Source organism: Phyllobates terribilis, unplaced genomic scaffold (genome assembly GCF_046119375.1).
Source record: "Phyllobates terribilis strain yellow unplaced genomic scaffold, ASM4611937v1 Scaffold_11__3_contigs__length_659146591, whole genome shotgun sequence".
Lineage (NCBI taxonomy): Eukaryota > Metazoa > Chordata > Amphibia > Anura > Dendrobatidae > Phyllobates > Phyllobates terribilis.
Genome location: NW_027362771.1, coordinates 391,452,177 through 391,473,209, shown reverse-complemented (window position 1 = coordinate 391,473,209; position 21,033 = coordinate 391,452,177).

The following is a 21,033-nucleotide window of genomic DNA, read 5'->3' as shown; positions in this document are numbered from 1 at the left end:
CTTTTGTAATAGGGTTACTCAGCATTGTGTGAAAGACTGTACAACATCACCATCTACTGGTCTAACACTGCCATTGATGAGTTAGTGATTTTCTTCAGGCAGTGATTGGGCAGCAATCTAAGAACAGAACCCCAGGAAACTAGGACTTGAGGCAGGAGCTATTTTAGGGAGAGTGAGAGGACTGGTGCTGTGCTGACTAGACTGAGCCCAGACAGGGCTGTTGCGCTGTTTCCTTCCAGGCTTTTCTCGGAATGCGCTGTCTTCCGATTCTCCTGATCAGAGACTACGGTGCTCGGGTGGAACAGACCGTTCATGGCACCCAGCAACTCCGGCTCAGAGCTTATTTGCATATCTTCTGGTTCTACCACATTGGCGCGGCAACGGTATATCGTGTGAGCGGTGTTAGCGTCCACCTTGCAAGGGGCCCTTGGAAAGACTTTGGACTCTGCGCTCTACAGGAAGCTAAGTACAGGACAATTTATACACTACTACACCGGCAGCGTGTGTACTTCTTGTAACTTTTTGTGAGAGGGTGCTGCGGAACACTGATACCCTAACATTCATAGGACGTTCTCTTTTGCATATTTTAGTGTGGGGTTAGTGGTTGTATGTTAGCGGGAAGTGGGCACTTTTTGTATGATCGGAACAATAATCATAGGATAGTCAGGATTGACATCTGTATATATAGAATGTACATACGTTAAGGATAGTCAGGATTGACATCTGTATATATAGAACGTACATACGTTACAGGGTAGCAGATACCTTACAGGGTAGCAGATTTTGTTCATTGTTATTACCATATTTTCCCCATTTACTCTTATTACATTTATAAAAACTTTGAATACTGTGTCCTCCATTTCCTCGCCGTATCTGCCTAATCAGACACCTTTCCCGCGGTGGCTTACACTTTTTATTACACCCTTCTCAGCTACATTTACCAAGAAGCCGTGATAAGTGTGCACATTTACCAACTGCGCTTACACCCTTCTCAGCTACATTTTAATGTGCACATTTACCAACTGCGCTTACACCCTTCTCAGCTACATTTACCAAGAAGCCGTGGTAAATGTGCACATTTACCAACTGCGCTTGGTTAAAGTCAGATGTTCCATCTTCACACCTGATATTTCTGACTTTTACCACGCTCGACGGTAAATGTTAACATTTACCAAGACTTCACAGGTGAAAGTCCAATTTTACATTTCATTTTGGGCTTTTACCAACGGCCTCGGTAAATGTACAGATTGACCGGTAAATCCTAGGTTTTACCGGCCTTCTGACTTTTACAGTAACATACACATATATATATATATATATATATATATATATATATATATATATATATTTTGTGACAGTGTCACTGGTTTTATATGTGAGGGGAGGTATGTGTCACTCAGGATGCTCTCCTGTGTGAACTAAGACCTACTTTATTTTTCTGCCAGCGTGTTATATGCTGGTAGATTTACTCTGTTAAAGGGTGTGCGGTTTTATGGGAATGGCAAAGAGGGCGGGACGCCATTCCCCCTACCTCCCCTCATGGTGTGGCTGAGCAATGTGTAAAAGCTCAGTCCTGTTTTTTTTTCTGTGGAGTGTGGTCTGGAGAGGGAAGTTTCCAGACCATATTGTGGAAGCTGCAGAGCTTGTTACTTGGACTGTGCAGTTTATGCTACCGAGAGCGGGCGGAACCCGCTCATCTATGGACTGAGCTAGACTTTGTTTATTGTTTTTTTTTCTCCTGCGAAAACCTGCTGGTTTTATGCCAGATAATAAACCAGCAGGAACGTAACCTGAGAACGTGTGTCCTGAGTCTGCCTCCGGGAGAGCCGAGCGAGTCGTCTTGCCACAGCTGGTGTGAGAGTGCGTGCAGGATTCCAGGAACACGTCGTGTACCTGCCACAAAGACCGGTGAATGTCCTGGGTGAAGGCTGCCAGCCTGCTAGAGAAGTCCAGCAGCATGGAGGAGCTCGTTAAGCACCTAGTCCAGGCCCAGCAGAGCATGCAGCAGCAACACCTACAGGCCCAGCAGAGCATGCAGCAGGCCCAGCAGAGCATACAGCAGCAGCACCAGGAGACGACCAAATTGTTGCTTCAGCAAATCCAGTTGCAGCAAAAGTCGCAGCAGCAGCACCAGCAGGAGGCGCAACAGCAGATACAGCTTTTGGCGGACGCCATCCAGAGCAGGGCGGCCGCCCCACCCCCAGGACCGACTGATGATTCTCACGTCAGGAAGGCGGTAAGGCGAGCCATGCAGAAGATGACCCCTGGGGATGATGTAGAAGCATTTCTGACTGTTTTTGAGAGGGTGGCTGATTGGGAGAGACTTCCACCAGCACAGTGGGCAGAGGTTCTGGCGCCATATTTATCGGGTGAACCCCAGAAGGCGTATTTTGACTTGGCGCTACAAGATGCTAAGGAGTATCCCAAACTAAAGACAGAGATCTTAGCACGTCTGGGAGTAAATATGGCAGTGAGAGCCCAACGAGTTCATCACTGGGCGTATGCTAGCGACAAACCCCCTCACTCGCAGATGTTTGACCTACTGCATCTGGTTCAGAAGTGGCTACAACCGGAGTCCTCCACTCCGGCCCAGATGGTTGAGCGGGTGGTGATTGACAGATTCATGCATTCCCTTCCCAAGCCAGTACAGACCTGGGTTGCCCAGGGTGATCCCCAGAACGCAGATGACTTCATCGGCCTGGTAGAGAGGTACCAGGTAGTCGAGAGATCTCTTGGGAAACCGGATGCAGTCACTTCTCCCTACTGGGATACCCAAAGGGGGGCGGGTTCACCACGGAAGGGGTCTAGAGCCACCACTGGGGGGCGTCCCACTCCCACTGAAGGTGCCGTTAGAACAGTTGGTAAAGATATAGTTTGCTGGCGGTGTCACAACCCTGGACATGTAGCCGCCAGGTGTCAAATATCCCCTGAGCCCATGGACTGCAGCCTAGGCAGACGGGTCTCCTATTATGCCTATCCAGCCTGTAGCATGGACTGTCGACCCGGTGAGGGGCCGCAGGCATGTGCAGTGTCCATTAATGGAGTAAAAGTGCTTGGGCTGTTGGACTCCGGGAGTCTGGTGACCTTGATCAGAGCATCCCTTCCCCACCAGTTGATCCCTTCCAAAACCCTGGGCGTTCGGTGCATCCATGGTGACGCCAAGGACTATCCCGTGGCCACAGTAACAGTGGGGACAGACTGTGGTGCTCAGTCCCATTAAGTCGGGGTAGTAAAGGACCTGATACATCCCGTCATATTGGGCCGTGATTTTTCCTTATTCTGGGACTTGTGGGGGAAGGGAACTGGACTAAGTAGCATGGGGAAAAACCAGGTCCTTGAAGAAGAACCCCCGACGAAGTCACAGATGGAGGAGTTCCCACTGTGCGTCCTTGTCGGTGACGAGGGTGAGACGGTGACTGAGGAGGCCGACCTCCCTGCGTTAGATATGTCCAGAGAGAACTTTGGGACTGCTCAAGTTCGAGACCTGACCTTAAAAGGGGCGTTCGACCAGGTTACTGTATGTAATGGGGTTGCCCAAGAGCCGGGGGCCGACACCAGATTCCCCCACTTTGCAGTGCAGGGGGAGTTGCTATATCGCGTGGCCAAACTGAGGGGTGGTGAGATAGTGGAACAGCTGTTAGTGCCGGGGCCATACAGACGGCGGGTGCTAGATATGGCCCATTCACATGTTCTGGGGGGAAACCTAGGGGTCGAGAAAACTCAGGAGAGGATATTGAGAAGGTTTTATTGGCCAGGGTGTTATTGAGAAGTTCAAATCTATTGTACGTCCTGCCCCACCTGCCAAATAACTGCTCCCTCCTCCCACTTCCGTAGCCCCTTAGTCCCACTACCTGTGATAGAGGTTCCCTTTGAGAGGATTGCCATGGACCTCGTGGGCCCCTTAGTTAAATCAGCTCGGGGCCACCAATATATCCTGGTCATCATGGACCACGCGACTCGGTATCCGGAAGCGGTTCCCCTAAGGAACATGTCTAGTAAAAGTATAGCCCGAGAGCTGGTCCATATTTTCGCTCGGACAGGTCTACCAAAAGAGATTCTGACAGACCAAGGAACCCCCTTCATGAGCAAGGTGATGAAGGAGCTTTGCAGAGTCTTTCAGATAACTCAGCTTCGGACCTCGGTTTATCATCCACAGACGGACGGCCTAGTAGAACGCTTCAACAAGACCTTAAAGGCGATGCTCAAGAAGGTCGTTGAAAAGAATGGGCGAGACTGGGACTACTTGCTCCCATTTCTGCTTTTCTCGGTCAGAGAAGTTCCTCAAGCCTCCACTGGCTTCTCTCCATTTGAGCTCCTATATCGGCGGCATCCAAGAGGTCTCCTAGACATCGCCAAGGAAACTTGGGAGGCTGAAGTCACGCCACACCGGAGTATCATCAAACATGTCGCCCAGTTACAGGAGACAATGTCAAAGGTGATGCCCATCGTGAAGGAACATCTCCTCCAGGTGCAGGAAGCCCAGGCGAGGGTCTATAACCGGTCAGCGAGACTAAGACAGTTCCAGCCCGGGGACCGTGTTTTGGTGCTGATCCCTACCGTCGAGAGCAAGTTCCTCGCCAAATGGCAAGGTCCATACGAGGTGGCGGAGAAAGTCAGCGAGGTTAATTATAAAGTCCACCAGCCTGGCCGAAGAAAGCTGCATCAAATATATCATATAAATTTGCTCAAGCCGTGGCGGGACCGTGAACCTGTGGAAACTCCTTGCCTGGGAGCCGCACCAGAAGGCAAGGTGGAGGAGGTCACTATTGCAGAGACTCTATCACCGGCCCAGAAGCAACAGTGTCGAGAATTACTACAGCGGAATCGGGAGCTGTTCTCAGAGTTGCCAGGGCATACCCAGGTGGTAGAGCATGATGTGCTGACAGAGCCGCACGTACGAGTGAATCTGAAGCCGTATCGGATTCCGGAAGCACGCCAGGAGGTAATCTCGGCCGAGGTGAAGAGGATGTTAGACCTCGGAGTAATAGAGGAGTCAAAGAGTGGGTGGTCGAGCCCAATCGTCCTCGTGCCGAAACCCAATGGAGAATGGAGGTTTTGTAATGACTACCGCCGGCTGAATGAGGTATCCAAGTGTGACGCGTACCCGATGCCCCGCGTCGACGAACTCATCCAGAGGCTTGGACCGGCGAGGTACATCACCACTCTCGACCTGACGAAAGGCTACTGGCAGATCCCCATGTCCCAGATGGCTAAGGAGAAGACAGCTTTCTCAACACCTGATAGGTGTTTTCAATACACACGGATGCCGTTCAGACTACAGGGGGCCCCAGCCACTTTCCAGAGGGCTATGGATCGGATCCTAGCCCCACATAAGAAGTATGCCGCAGCCTACCTTGACGACATTGTGGTCTTTAGCCCAGACTGGGCTTGTCACCTACCTAACTACAGGCCATTCTGGACGCGCTAAGGAAGGCAGGATTTACCATAAATCCGAGAAAGTGTGCCATCGGAAAAGAGGAGGCCAAGTACCTGGGCTATGTTGTTGGGAGAGGCGAAATAAAGCCGCAAATCAAGAAAGTGGAGGCAATTCAAACCTGGCCGCAACCACTCTCGAAGAAGCAGGTGAGAGCATTCCTAGGAATGGTGGGATACTACCGGCGGTTTATCCCGAATTTCGCCATGATTGACGCGCCACTAACGGATCTTCTAAAAGGCACCAAATCAACCATGGTGAAATGGACAGAAGAAAAAGAGACCGCGTTTCAACTGTTGAAGCTAACACTGTGCAAGCAGCCGGTCCTGGTCGCGCCAGACTTCAAGAAAGAATTTGTGGTCCAGACGGACGCTTCAGAGGTTGGTCTAGGGGCTGTACTCTCTCAAGAGATAAATGGGGAAGAACATCCCATTCTCTATCTAAGCCGAAAGCTGTCCTCCTGCGAGAAGAACTACGCCATAGTAGAGAAAGAGTGTTTAGCCATAAAATGGGCCGTGGATAAGTGGAAAAGTGTGCCCATCAGAAGTGATCTTTGCCGCATCAGAAGATGCAGACTTGCAACTATCCCCGTGCAAGTCCTTGTCCCTGGGCAGTGTTCAATTGTACCTCCCCCATTCCTTGCAATGCAAGCTCAAATATGCAGCCAACCACCCACCCACCCGCAGGCTGCAATACTATACTGCTAGCTTGCACTTGAAATGGGGCCTTTTAGTTTGGAGGAGGCCGAAGCTGGCCACTACCTCATGCCTGCTTCGGCAAAGAGGTCTCCATACTCAGTCCCAAGCCGCCACTATTTGTCCCGGTAGCCTTCCCCACACTTTTCTTAGCCTGGCCTGCTTTAGGGCAGCATAAGACGAGCCCACCAGACAACCAGACTCCTCCGGTGGGCCCTGGCTTCTCCATCAGGGGAGTTGAGAGTGCCAAGGTGAGGAGCATGATGATGATGATGATAGAAGTTAGCATCTGCTTTGTTTTCTTGGAATGCAAGCGTAAGTGTGCAGCCTGCCACCTACCAACCCCCAGGCTGCAATACCATACTGCTAGCACTTGAAACGAGGCCTTTTAGGCTTGTGGAGGCAGACGCCAGCCACCATGTCATGGCTGCGTCGGCGGCCTGGTATCCATACTCAGTCCCCAGCCGCCCGGCGGCCGGGTGTCCACACTCGGTGCCCAGCCGCCAGGGGGCGGCCGGGTGTCCTTACTCGGTCCCCAGCCACCCCTATTTGTCCTGGTGCACCTTATACACAAGCGCATACCAAAACATTACCTGTGCCCTCCCCAGTGCATTTAGTGGGAAGGACAGCCTATTCCGCTGTAGTGTGTGCACGCCAACCACTTGTTCATGGCACATGCGAAGATGCCTCCCGTCCTGTACCTGTCATTGCAGATTTGCAACTATCCCCGTTCAAGTCCTTGTCCCAGGGCAGTGTTCAATTCTACCTCCCCCATTCCTTGCAATGCAAGCGCAAGTATGCAGCCTGCTACCCACCCACCCCCAGGCTGCAATACCATACTGCTTGCTTGCTTGCATTTGAAATTGGGCCTTTTAGGCATGTGGAGGCGGAATCTGGCCATCACATCATGGCTGCGTCGGCGGCCTTGTATCCATATTCAGTCCCCAGCCGCCCGGCGGCCGGGTGTGCACGCTTGGTCCCCAGCCGCCAGGTGTCCATACTCGGTCTCCAGCCGTCTGGGGGCGGCCGGGTGTCCATAAACGGTCCCCAGCCGCCCCTATTTGTCCCAATGCACCTTATACACAAGCGCATACCAAAACATTACCTGTGCCCTCCCCAGTGCATTTAGTGGGAAGGACAGCCTAAACACAAACACGTGGACAAGTGAATGTGGCCAGGGATGGTCCATCTCACTGACGCCTTCACACTGGGTTAATATTGTGGAAGCCGAGACACAGTTGGACACTGGGATGCAACACGTCCTCCAGACATAGAGGATTGGGGTCCTGGGTCAATCAGGCTTCAACACAAAGTTCAGAAGGTAGACAGCAGCAGTGGTCAGCCTCCTACACAACGAGTAAATTATTCATGATCATGAGGCCATCCATCTCCTCAGCTTTCTGTTCCTTGGAATGCAAGCGCACACCTTCTCATTTAAAGATTTTTCTGTATTTTCATGACTTTGAAAATTGTACATTCACCCTGGAGGCATCAAAACTATGAATTAACACATGTGGAATTATATACTTTACAAAAAAGTGTGAAATAACTGAAAATATGTCTTATATTCTAGGTTCTTCAAAGTAGCCACCTTTTGCTTTGATGACTGCTTTGCACACTCTTGGCATTCTCTTGATGAGCTTCAAGAGGTAGTCAACGGAAATGGTTTTCACTTCACAGGTGTGCCCTGTGAGGTTTAATAAGTGGGATTTCTTGCACCGACGGTATGACAGTTGTACAGGTACTACCGTCTACAGGGCATGATACCAGCTCCTGTTCTTCCTCCTCCTCCTCCTCTCCCTCATTGTTCCCCAATGCGCGTTGGGATGAGATGAGGCTGGGCTGTGTGTAATTGTCCGCTACGGTTTCTTGATCCATCTCATCATACTCTGGCTGCAATGCCTCCTCTTTAATTCTCTGCAGAGAGCGTTGCAAAAGACAGACAAGTGGGATGCTGATGCTAGTGATGGCATCATCGCCACTCACCATCTTGGTGGACTCCTCAAAGTTTGTCAGGATCGTACATATGTCAGACATCCAGGTCCACTCCTGAGGTCTTATGTGTGGAGTCTGACCTAAATATCGTCGGCCTTGTTGCAGCTGGTACTCTACAACTGCTCTCTTCTGCTCACAAATCCTTTGCAACATGTGGAGGGTAGAGTTCCAACGTGTGGGGACATGACACACCAGTCGGTGTGCCGGAAGCTGCAACACAGCAAGGGCGGCGGAAGCTGAAGCCGACTTCCGAAAATAAGCTGACAGGCGGTATACTTTGATGAGCAGATCAGGCAACTCGGGGTACGATTTAAGAAACCGCTGAACCACGAGGTTAAGCTCATGAGCCAGGCATGGTACGTGTGTGATCTCGCCTCGCCTCAGAGCCGCCACCAGGTTACGGCCATTGTCACACACGACCATGCCTGGATGTAGGTTCAGCAGTGTCAGCTACAGATCTGCCTGCTCTTTCACAGCTGTCCACAACTCACAAGCAGTGTGAGGTTTATCACCTAAGCTTATGAGTTTCAGCACAGCCTGTTGCCGCTTGGCTGAGGCAGTACTGCAGTGCTTCCAGCTTGTAACTGATGTGGTGATATCTGAGATGGAGGCTGAACATGAGGAGGAGGAGTAGGATGATGTGCAGGAGCTGTACACTGTGGGGGCAACTCTGACTGACATAGGGCCCACAATCCTCAGTGTGGGGAGGATGTGTTCCGTCCCAAGGTCTGACTGGGTCCCAGCTTCCACTATGTTTACCCAGTGTGCCGTCAGGGAGATGTACCGTCCCTGGCCACAAGCACTTGTCCATGTGTCCATTGTCAGGTGGACTCTCCCAGTAACTGCGTTGTTGAGGGCACGGTAGATGTTTTGGGACACGTGCTTGTGTAGTGCGGAAAAGGCACACCGGGCAAAATAGTGTCGGCTGGGGACCGAGTACCGAGGGACGGCCACCGCCATAAGGTTGCGGAAGGATCCCGTCTCCACCAGCCTAAAAGGCAACATTTCCAACGCAAGCAGTGGTGAAAAATGCAAATTTAGGACTGTGGACTGTGGGGCATTGGTTGCGAATTTGCGCTTTTGTTCAAAGGTCTGGGATATGGACAATTGAACGCTGCGGTGGGACGTGGACGTTGATGCTGTTTCTTCAGAAACTGCCATAACAAGTGAAGACTGAGAGGAGGGGGCATCTTTGCATGCAGTATGGACAGGGGATTGCCTTGCACGCACAACAGGGGGTTCTCTTACATGCACAACAGCGGAAGAAGCAGTGGTGACACGCGCTGACACTGGTCGTGGACCCTTCGTAGCAATTGTGTCTCGTCATCGTCCACCTCTTGTGACAAATTGCCAGCGTCGCCTTCCTGTTTCCGTGGCTGTTCAAATATTTGGCCATCGCTACATGGGATCTCCTCTTCCACCGCTTCAACCGGAGCAGGCGAGGGGCCCAAATATGGAAATAGACCAGTGAACAGCTCTTCAGAGTGTCCAACTGTGGGATCAGTTGCTGTCTGACGACACTCGGTATGGTGGGAGGAAGGAGCATCAGGGTGAGGAGGAGCATGCGGTCGAGACTCACGGCTACTAAGACTTGAACGTGTGGAAGACAGACCGGAGGTAGTGGTGCCCAGGTGACTGGAAGTATTATCTGCTATCCAATTAATAACCTGTTCACACTGATCAGTTCGCAATGGTGGTGTTGTTGTGTGCTCCCCTAGTAATTCGGTCAAGAACTGGGAGCGAGAAGATGTGGCTGTTGCTTGTGGCACATTTTCACCTTGGCCACGGCCCCGTCCTCTCCACGCACCATCACCATAACGTCCAGTTCCACGTCCCTTGCCACGCGCCTTGCCCATTGTAAATGAAGTAAAATAGCTTACACTCGCGCTATCAATGGCAAAAGGGTAATAAAAAGGAGATTTGAACCATGGAAGAGGAAAACCACAGTTCTATTTCTCTGGCCTACACCAGAATCTTTTAAACAGATATATATGTGTCTGAACAGTCAGCGAGACACTCAAACTGTTTTTTTTATGGAAAAAAGGCAAAAAGGTGGATAACACCCAGATTTGAACCGTGGAAGAGGAAAACCACAGTTCTAATTTCCTGGCATATTCCAGACTTTTTTAAATAGATATATTTGTGTCTGAACAGTCACGAGAAACTCAAACTGTTTTTTTTTTTATGGAAAAAAGGCAAAAAGTGGATAATACAGAGATTTGAACCGTGGAACTGCAAAACCACAGTTCTAGTTATCTGGCCGAAACCAGACTCTGTTAAACAGATATATTTGTGTCTGAACACTCACAGACACACTCATTTTTTTTTTTTTTGGGGGGGTGACATATCAAAAGGTTAATAAGATGGGTATTTGTACAGTCTGACTGAGGAAAAAACAAAACAGAGGATTTAGATTAAAAAAAAGGATTTTTCCTGGCCCCTGAGACCTTGGGCTAAGTCTAGCAATTTGAGCAGAAGCAGCACACAGGACTGTAATGCAGTGTTTGTTGGTATAACCACTGCGTCTCCTATACTGCCTGCCTGCCTGATATCTGGGATGGATATTAGTCCTCAGAAGGACTGTTTGTTTGATTTTGCAGGTTTTAGAGACCCTACACTACCTATTTCGCAGTATAAATCTCTCCCTAGCCCAGAAGCACTTTCCCTACAGCCCAAGAAGGCCCGGAGCTTAAGAGTGTAGCTTCATCGCAAAAGGATCCCAGGGGGATGCAGACGGAGCGGTATACGCCACCTGTCCTCGCTATTCTGGCCTAGTCAGAGGGATTCCGGCTGCAAGAGGGGTACCGGCCCCCGATACCTGACTTTGCTACTCCACTTCCTAGTCAGGGAAGCCTGGCAGGCCCAGAGGATCCCACCGGGTAACGGAAGGAGTGGAGCTGCCACCCGTACCCTTTTTCTGAGCGTAGTCCAGAGGGAGACCCGACCTATCTACACAGACAGGAAAGGACTCGGTCTGAAGTCTAGGAACACTCTGGTGCGGGGTCCTGATTAAGCACTTGAATTACTCGGAGGATGTCGGACCCCAGTCCCTGGTGACCGCAAAACTCCGTGAGGAGCAGGGAGAAGCCTTTCAGCTGCACTCTCCACCGTGAGTAAAAACCCTGGAAGTCAACCCCTATGGCCTCCGGACTCTTTATTTCTGCAACGCCCTCCATCCTCGTCTCTGCCCTGAGGCCCTGCTCTGCCTGTGGGGAGTAGCACCATCTACAGCTGCCACTACATCCCGCCTCAGAGGACTGCCGCAGCGCTGGTGGACATCACCAGACACCACAGGTGGCGTAGTCGTTAGCAACCACTCAACCCTGAAAGCCCATTACACCCTTTTAAATGTGACGGCCCTGGGCACGGAATGGGTCCAGGCCACGACTGCTTCCCTCAACATCTGACCTGGCTCCGAGTACCCCCATCTCCCAGGGTAGGGCTGTGAGCATCACATTTGTAACAGGATAAGAGAGGATGAAGTTTAGGATCACAGTGCAAAGCTATTTTGTTGGTGACAGCCAGTGATGCTGACAAGTACAGTGTCACTGAGGATGGCCAGCAGCACTGATTCAGTTAGATGGTGCCACTTAGTGTTGAGCGAGCATGCTCGACACTGCTAGGTACTCGCCCGAGCATCACGCTACTCGGGATGTTCGGCGAGCACCGAGCATTTCCGGGTTACTCGGGCGGGAGCTCGGGTCTCCGCCCTGCACGTTTGGCGCTCTTTACAGAGCCAATGAACATGCAGGGATTTCCAGCCAGTCACGGTAATGCCGCAGCCATGTTGGTTGTGGGCATTACAGTGATTGGCTGGCCGCACAGCGTCACCTCGAGTATTTAAAACTGGGCGCCGCCATCTTGGACACAGTCGCTCCGGATCAGCCAGTGTAGGGTCAGTGCTGCTGAGCTAGGGATAGATTTATACACTGAAATAGTTAGTGTAGGGTCTCTAAAGCCTGCCAAATCAAACAAACAGTCCTTCTCAGGACTAATATCCATCCCAGATATCAGGCAGGCAGGATGTATAGGAGACGCAGTGGTTATACCAGCAAACGCTGCATTACAGTCCTGTGTGCTCCTGTTGGTCAAACTGCTAGACTTATCACCCCGGTCTCAGGGGCCAGGAAAAACAATTTTTTTTTCATCTAAATACTGTATTTTTTTTTTCCTCAGTCAGACTGTCCAAATATGCATCTTATTAACCTTTTGGTATCCCCCCCCCCCCCCCAAAAAAAAAAAAAATTGAGTGTGTCTGTGACTGTTCAGACACCAATATATCTGTTTAAAAGAGTCTGGTGTAGGCCAGAAAAATATAACTGTGGTTTTGCAGTTCCACGGTTCAAATCTCTGTATTATTCTACTTTTTGCCTGCTTTACGTAAAAAAGAATAGTGTCTCCCTGTCTGTTCAGTCACAAATATATCTGTTTAAAAGATTCTGGTGTAGGCCAGAGAAATAGAACTGTGGTTTTCCTCTTCCACGGTTCTAATCTCCTTTTTATTACCCTTTTTCCATTGATAGTGCGAGTGTAAGCTATTTTACTTCATTTACAATGGGCAAGGCGCGTGGCAAGGGACGTGGAACTGGACGTTCTGGTGATGGTGCGTGTAGAGGATGGGGCCGTGGCCAAGGTGAAAATGTGCCACAACCAACAGCCACATCTTCTCGCTCCCACTTCTTGACCGAATTACTAGGGAACCACACTACAACACCAGTATTGTGAACTGATCAGTGTGAACAGATTATTAATTGGATAGCAGATAATACTTCCAGTTACCTGCGCACCACCACCTCTGGTCTGTCTTCCACACTGTCAAGTTTTAGTAGCCGTGAGTCTCGACCGCATGCTCCTCCTCACCCTGATGCTCCTTCCTCCCACCATGCCGAGTGTCGTCAGACAGCAACTGACATTCTGAAGAGCTGTTCACGGGTCTATTTCCATATTTGTGCCTCTTGCCTGCTCCGCTTGAAGTGGTGGAAGAGGAGATCCCATGTAGCGATGGCCAAATATTTGAACAGCCACGGCCAGAGGAAGTCGATGCTGGCAATTTGTCACAAGAGGTGGACGATGAAGAGACACAATTGCTACGAAGTGAGGAGGAGGATCGTGGTGCGCAAGTGGAAGAGGAGGAGGTGGTGAATGATCTAGTAACTGACCCAACGTGGCAGGAGGACACGCAGAGCGAGGCCAGCAGCACACAGGGGGAGGGAGGCAGAGTACCCCAACAGGCAGGAAGAAGCAGTGTGGTGGCCGCACACAGAAGGCGGGCAACAGTTCCCTGTAACACCAACACGAGGGACGTTGGCAGTACAACCGGTAGGTCTTCCAGAGTCTGGAATTTTTTTAAAGACTCTACTGATAACCCCAAAAAGGCCATTTGTACCACCTGCCATGCCAGCATCAGCAGGGGTGACAAAACTACCAGCCTGACCACCACCAGCATGATCAGGCACATGGCAGCAAAGCACCCGACTTTGTGGGGCGAACCCCAGGGTCCACTGCTTCTTCCGCTGTTGTGCGTGTAATAGAAACCCCTGTTGTGTGCAAGGCAATCCCCTGTCCATACTGCATGCAAAGATGCCCCTCCTCTCAGTCTTCACTTGTTTTGGCAGGTTCTCAAGAAACAGCATCAACGTCCACATCCACGTCCCACCGCAGTGTTCAATTGTCAATATCCCAGGCCTTTGAACAAAAGCGCAAATTCTCAGCCAACTCCCCACAGGCCACAGTCCTAAATTCGCACATTTCACGACTGCTTGCGTTAGAAATGCTGCCTTTTAGGCTGGTGGAGACGAAATCTTTCCGCAACCTTATGGCGGTGGCCGTCCCTCGGTACTCGGTCCCCAACCGACACTATTTTGCCAGGTGTGCCATCCCCACACTACACAAGCACGTGTCCCAAAACATCTGCTGTGCCCTCAACAATGCAGTTACTGGGAGAGTCCACCTGACAACGGACACGTGGACAAGTGCTTGTGGCCAGGGACGGTACATATCCCTGACGGCACACTGGGTAAACATAGTGGAAGCCGGGACCCAGTCGGACCTTGGAACGGAACACATCCTCCCCACACCGAGGATTGCGGGCCCTATGTCAGTCAGAGTTGCCCCCACAGTGTACAGCTCCTGCGCATCCTCCTCCTCCTCCTCCTCCTCATGTTCAGCCTCCATCTCAGATATCAACACATCAGTTACAAGCTGGAAGCACTGCAGTACTGCCTCAGCCAAGCGGCAACAGGCTGTGCTGAAACTCACAAGCTTAGGTGATAAACCTCACACTGCTTGTGAGTTGTGGACAGCTGTGAAAGAGCAGGCAGATCTGTGGCTGAGACCTACTTCCAGGCATGGTCGTGTGTGACAATGGGCGTAACCTGGTGGCTGCTCTGAGGCGAGGCGAGATCACACACGTACCATGCCTGGCTCATGTGCTTAACCTCGTGGTTCAGCGGTTTCTTAAATTGTACCCCAAGTTGCCAGATCTGCTCATCAAAGTACGCCACCTGTCAGCTCATTTTCGCAAGTCGGCTACAGCTTCCGCTGTTGCAGCAGCGTTTGCAGCTTCCAGCACACCGACTGGTGTGTGATGTCCCCACACGTTGTAACTCTACCCTCCACCTGTTGCAAAGGATTTGTGAGCAGAAGAGAGCAGTTGTGGAGTACCAGCTGCAACAAGGCCGTCGATATTTAGGTCAGACTCCACACATAAGACCTCAGGAGTGGACCTGGATGTCTGACATATGTACCATCCTGACAAACATTGAGGAGTCCACCAAGATGGTGAGTGGCGATGATGCCATCACTAGCATCAGCATCCCACTTGTCTGTCTTTTGCAACAATCTATGCAGAGAATTAAAGAGGAGGCATTGCAGCCAGAGTATGATGAGATGGATCAAGAAGTCATAACGGACGATTACACACAGCCCAGCCTCATCTCATCCCAACGTGCATTGGGGGTCAATGAGGGAGAGGAGGAGAAGGAGGAGGAAGAGCAGGAGCTGGTATCATGCGCTGTAGACGGTAGTACCTGTACAACTGTCATACCGTCGGTTCAGCGTGGGTGGCCTGAGGACAGGGGGGAGGAGGAGGAGGAGAGCATGGTCAGTCGTCATCTTGGTGAGGAAACGGAAGTCTTGTCCGTTACCAGTCTGGCACGCATGGCTGACTTTATGTTATGCTGCCTTAACCGTGACCCTCTCATTGTAAAAATGTTGGGTGACAGTCATTCCTGGTTGGTGACACTTTTAGACCCCCGCTACAAGGAGAACTTTCAGTCTCTTATTCCTGAGGTGGAGAGGTCTACAAAAATGGGGCAGTACCAGAAGGCCCTTGCTGCAGAACTGTTAAAAAAATTCCCATCTGAACACGCTAGTGGCAGAGGTCACAGTTTGTTGACCAACCAAGGTGTACAGGCGAGAGAGACGCCACTCCAATCCAGCAGAGGCAGGGGAACACTGTCAACATTCTGGGACAGTTTTCTGAGACCCACCCAGCTTACAGGCCCTGAGGCGCGGGGTACTCTCACAAGGAGTTCAAAGTTTCAAAAGATGGTGAGGGAGTACCTTGCCGACCGTATGAGCGTCCTCCGTGATTCCTCTGTGCCTTTTAATTATTGGGTATCCAAGCTGGACACTTGGAATGAACTCGCTCTGTACGCTTTGGAGGTCCTGGCCTGCCCTGCCGCTAGCGTGTTATCAGAGCGTGTTTTTAGTGCCGCTGGGGGAATTATAACTGATAAGCGCACTCGCCTGTCAACTGACAATGCTGACAAGCTGACCCTTACCAAAATGAACAAGGGCTGGATTGGGCCAGACTTCTCATCACCACCAAATGAGAGCAGAGTAACATAAAGTCAAATCCACTGTGTTATTTCGGGAGGTGTATTCCCATGCACCGCTTCACACCCACTCATGGGTATACGCTTCCTCATTTCGGCTGTATTTTGCTCTTCTCCTTATCCTCAGCCTCCACCACCACTATACAACCAGGATGACCTTGGTCAGTGTTGCCAGCATTGCAAGTTCCTCCCTCCTAATTTTTGTCAGCTTTTGCTTGGAAGGCATAGGCAAAGACTATGGGAGACCCACTCCCCAATAATGGGAATAATGTTTTTAAGATGCTGTACTGCATGGCTCTTCCAAGGTGCATTAAAACCGTCTTGTTAAGCTACTGCAACCTCCACGTCTCTTCCAAGGGGCGTTAAAACCGTCTTGTTAAGCTACTGCAACCTCCACATCTCTTCCAAGGGGCATTAAAACCGTCTTGTTAAGCTACTGCGACCTCCACATCTCTTCCAAGGGGCATTAAAACCGTCTTGTTAAGCTACTGCGACCTCCACATCTCTTCCAAGGGGCATTAAAACCATCTTGTTAAGCTACTGAGACCTCCACGTCTCTTCCAAGGGGCATTAAAACCGTCTTGTTAAGCTACTGCGACCTCCACGTCTCTTCCAAGGGGCATTAAAACCGTCTTGTTAAGCTACTGCGACCTCCACGTCTCTTCCAAGGGGCTTTAAAACCATCTTGTTAAGCTACTGCGTCCTCCACGTCTCTTCCAAGAGGCATTAAAACCGTCTTGTTAAGCTACTGCGACCTCCACGTCCCTTCCAAGGGGCACTAAAACCGTCTTGTTAAGCTAATGTGACCTCCACGTCTCTTCCAAGGGGCATTAAAACCGTCTTGGTAAGCTACTGCGACCTCCACGTCTCTTCCAAGGGGCATTAAAACCCTCTTGTTAAGCTACTGCGACCTCCACGTCTCTTCCAAGGGGCATTAAAACCGTCTTGTTAAGCTACTGTGACCTCCACGTCTCTTCCAAGGGGCATTAAAACCGTCTTGGTAAGCTACTGCGACCTCCACGTCTCTTCCAAGGGGCATTAAAACCGTCTTGTTAAGCTACTGCGACCTCCACGTCTCTTCCAAGGGGCATTAAAACCGTCTTGTTAAGCTACTGCGACCTCCACGTCTCTTCCAAGGGGCATTAAAACCATCTTGTTAAGCTACTGTGACCTCCACGTCTCGTCCAAGGGGCATTAAAACTGTCTTATTAAACCATTCTGAACTCCACAGCTCTTCCAAGGGGCATTGAAATGTTGTTTTTAATTAACTCTAACCTCCACGACTCTTCCAACGGGCATTGCATTTCCTCCTAATTTTAGTCAGCTTTTGCTTTCAATGCATAGGCGAACACTAAGGGAGACCCACTCCCCAATAATGGGTAGAAGTTTTTTAGTATGCTGTAATCCACGTCTGTTTCAAGGGCCATTGCAGTTCCTCATAATTTTTGGAAAGCCTTCCATTCACTGCTTAGGTCAGGGGCGGACCTACCGCCCGTGCAGCCGGTTCATTGAACGGGGGCCCCAAGGGAGAGGGGGCCCCTCCTGCCTCCAGCAGGGCCGCCATCAGGGCATGACTCCAGCATGGGGCCCGGGCTGTCGGGGCCCCCTCGGAGCCCCTTTGGGGCCACCGTCTTGTGCGTCTCCTCATAGGGCCCCCCTGCAGGACCCCCCGCCGTCACATGACCGGAGATGTCCCTGCGCTCAGCATGGGCCCCCGGCGCAAAAAACCTTCATTTTTCAAAGTGACATTAGTCTAGATACAATATTTCTTATATTTTCATGTATGGAGTGCCGAAGTTCTTTTTGCAACTGATATTATCAAGCTGCAAAAGTCCCTGGTTATTGGGCCCTCCCAACCTAAAATTACAAGCCCGCAGCGACCCTAGTATTGGCGCATCACATTAGATCGCGCTTTCGCTGCCCCTTCCCGATTGCCATGGTGCGGTGGCAATCAGGGTAATGATAGTCGGGGTTGATTACAGTTGTCAATTGTCAAAAATCACATCTGGCATCAAGCCCTTTGGTTAGTAATGGAGAGGCGTCTATCAGACACCCCCCACTACTAATCCACTAATGGAAAAAAAAAAAAAACTGAAAAATAAATGTTATTTGAATAAAGACTCCCCAATACTTTCCCTGGTTCATCAATTTATTTTTGGGAAAAAAAAAACAAGCAGGTCGGACGTAGTCCATGGCATTCCCATGACTATCCCCAAATCTTGTTCAGAGAACGACGCTCCATAGGCCGTAGCGGCAGCCACTCCTGATCCCGCTGCGCTCCACAAGACCCGACGGCTGTGATGAGCAGTGACCTCAGTAACTACACCGCTCATCAGAGTCACTGAGGCCCCTGTATAATGGCCCCATATAGTGCCCCACAGTATAATGGCCCCATATGGTTCACCACAGTATAATAGCTCCATATAATGCCTCACAGTATAATGATCCCATATAGTGCACCACAGTATAATTGTGTTATATAGTTCTGGACAGTATAATGGCCCCATATGATGCACCCGAGTATCATGGTCCCATATGGTGCCCCACAGTATAATGGCCCCATATAGTGCCCCACAGTATAATGGCCCCATATAGTGCCCCACAGTATAATGGCCCCATATAATGCCCCACAGTATAATGGCCCCATATAGTGCCCCACAGTATAATGGCCCCATATAGTGCCCCACAGTATAATGGCCCCATATAGTGCCCCACAGTATAATGGCTCCATATAGTGCCCCACAGTATAATGGCCCCATATAGTGCCCCACAGTATAATGGCTCCATATAGTGCCCTACAGTATAATGGTATCATATAGTGCCAGACAGTATAATGGTGTCATATAGTGCCAGACAGTATAATGGCCCCATATGATGCACCACAGTCTAATGATGCCCCACAGTATGATGGCCCCATGTAGTGCCCCACAGTATGATGGCCCCATTTAGTGCCCCACGGTATGATGGCCCCAAATAGTGCCCCACAGAATAATGGCCCCATATAGTGCCTCATAGAGCCCCACAGTTTAATGGCTCCATATAGTCCCCCACAGTATAATGATTACATATAGTGCACCACAGTATAATGATGTCATATAGTGCCCCACAGTATAATGGTCTCATATAGTTCCCCACAGCGTAATGGACACATATAGTGAACCACAATATAATGGCCCCAGATAGTGCTCCACAGTATATTGGCCCCATATATTGCACTATAGTATAATGGCCCCATATATGTCCCACAATATAAGCCCCCCCCCCATCCTTGTATATGGCCCCCATCCTGGTATATGGAATATGTGTCACGGGTGTCAGGTGCCACAGACAGTTGCTCTGGATCTGGCTGTCGAAGGTCACTGCGCTTGGCATTGCAGACACCTTCTTGATCCTCTCATCTCTGTAGTATAGTTATATCCTTTCTCCTTTAGGACTCAGCAGCGACCTCCACCTTCTGCTGCTGATTGACACACCCTTGCTTGGTAGTTAAAGACTCTCAGTTCCTCCAGAGAGTTGCCGGTGATAGTGCTATGTACCTCTGTGCAGGCTTGGAGCACAAGCAGTCGGCTACCATCTTCTTTGGTGCCCTTGGAGGACAGTTGGCTTTATCTCTCTGGTGTCTGCTCAAGCTAAGTGTATCCCCTTTGTTTGTCTACCTTGTTGTCTTTAGTTTGTAGTGGGGCCTGACTAGTGCTCATCCTGTCCTCCCCCTATCTAGGGTCTAGCTCTAGGGACATTCAGGGATTAGGTTCCTGCTCGGCGATAGGTGTGAAACCTATATAGGGACAATAGGGTAGGCAGGGTGATATTAGATTTATAAGAAAGGTAGAATCCAGTGCCACATGCGATAAATCCTTTTATTCCAAAATTAAAAATCACAGCATGTCCCCTCCTAGGGACAACCAGGAGCATTGGGCATCTTACTTACCATTGGCAGTATTTTATATTAATAATCATTGCCAAGAATCTACCGGCAGGTCACCGTTCTTTGGTGCATATGGTTTCCATCCCACTTTTAGTGGGGTAGGGGCTTCGGGAGTTCCTGATGAGTAACGTTTTGCATCATCACTTTTCTCTGTGTGGCTTGGGGTTCTGAATAATTTGAAGATTATGGGAGACGGGTACAAACGTACAGCTGACAGTAAACGCTTGCCAGGTCCAGACCTGAATGTGAATGACTTTGTGTGGTGGTCCCCACCCTGCATGTTTGGCATTCTTTAGAGAGCCAGTGAACATGCTGGGATGGTCTGCCACGCACTGTAATGCAGTAGCCATGTTGGTTGTGGTATTACAGAGATTGACTAGCCGCATAGGGTCATCGGGTCTATATAAGACCTGGTGCCGCTATGCTCATCACAGTCTAACCCAGAAACAGACAGAGCAGGGAGAGCTGCTGCTGAGTCAGGGAGAGATTTGCTTGTTTTTTGTTAGCATAGGTATTCTACAGCAGAATACAGCAAGATCTTTTCCATCATCAGACGTGATCCCATATTACAGCGATAAAAATCCTCAAATTTGTAGTGAACGTGGAAAATATTGTCCTCCATTTAGAGTTTTGCTTCAGTGTGTCAGGGAAGCTATTCACACATGATCGCTGTAAAGAATAGTAAACAGGGCCGCTATTTAAAACAGTGGGTGTCTCAGACTTATCACATATAACAGCGGTTCAAATCCAGGCATTTGTAGTGAACGTGGAAAATGTTATCCTCCATTTAAAATGGGCAAGGCGCGTGGCAAGGGAAGGGGAAGTGGATGTGTTTATGATGGTACATGCAGAGGCTGAGGCCGAGGCCGTGGGTAAGCTGAAATTGTGCCACAACAAACACCCACATCTTGTCGCTCGACCTTCCTGTCCCAATTGCTAGGGGACCGCAGCACACCACTATTGAATCCAGAGCAGTGTCAAAAGGTTGTTGGTTGGATAGCAGATAATGCTTCCAGTCGCTTTGCCACCACCACCACCCTATCTTCCACACAGTCAAGTCTGAGTAGCCGAGAGTCTGGATCGCATATTCCTCACCCTGATCCTCCTTCCTCCCACCATGCCGAGTGCCCGGAGACAACTGATCCC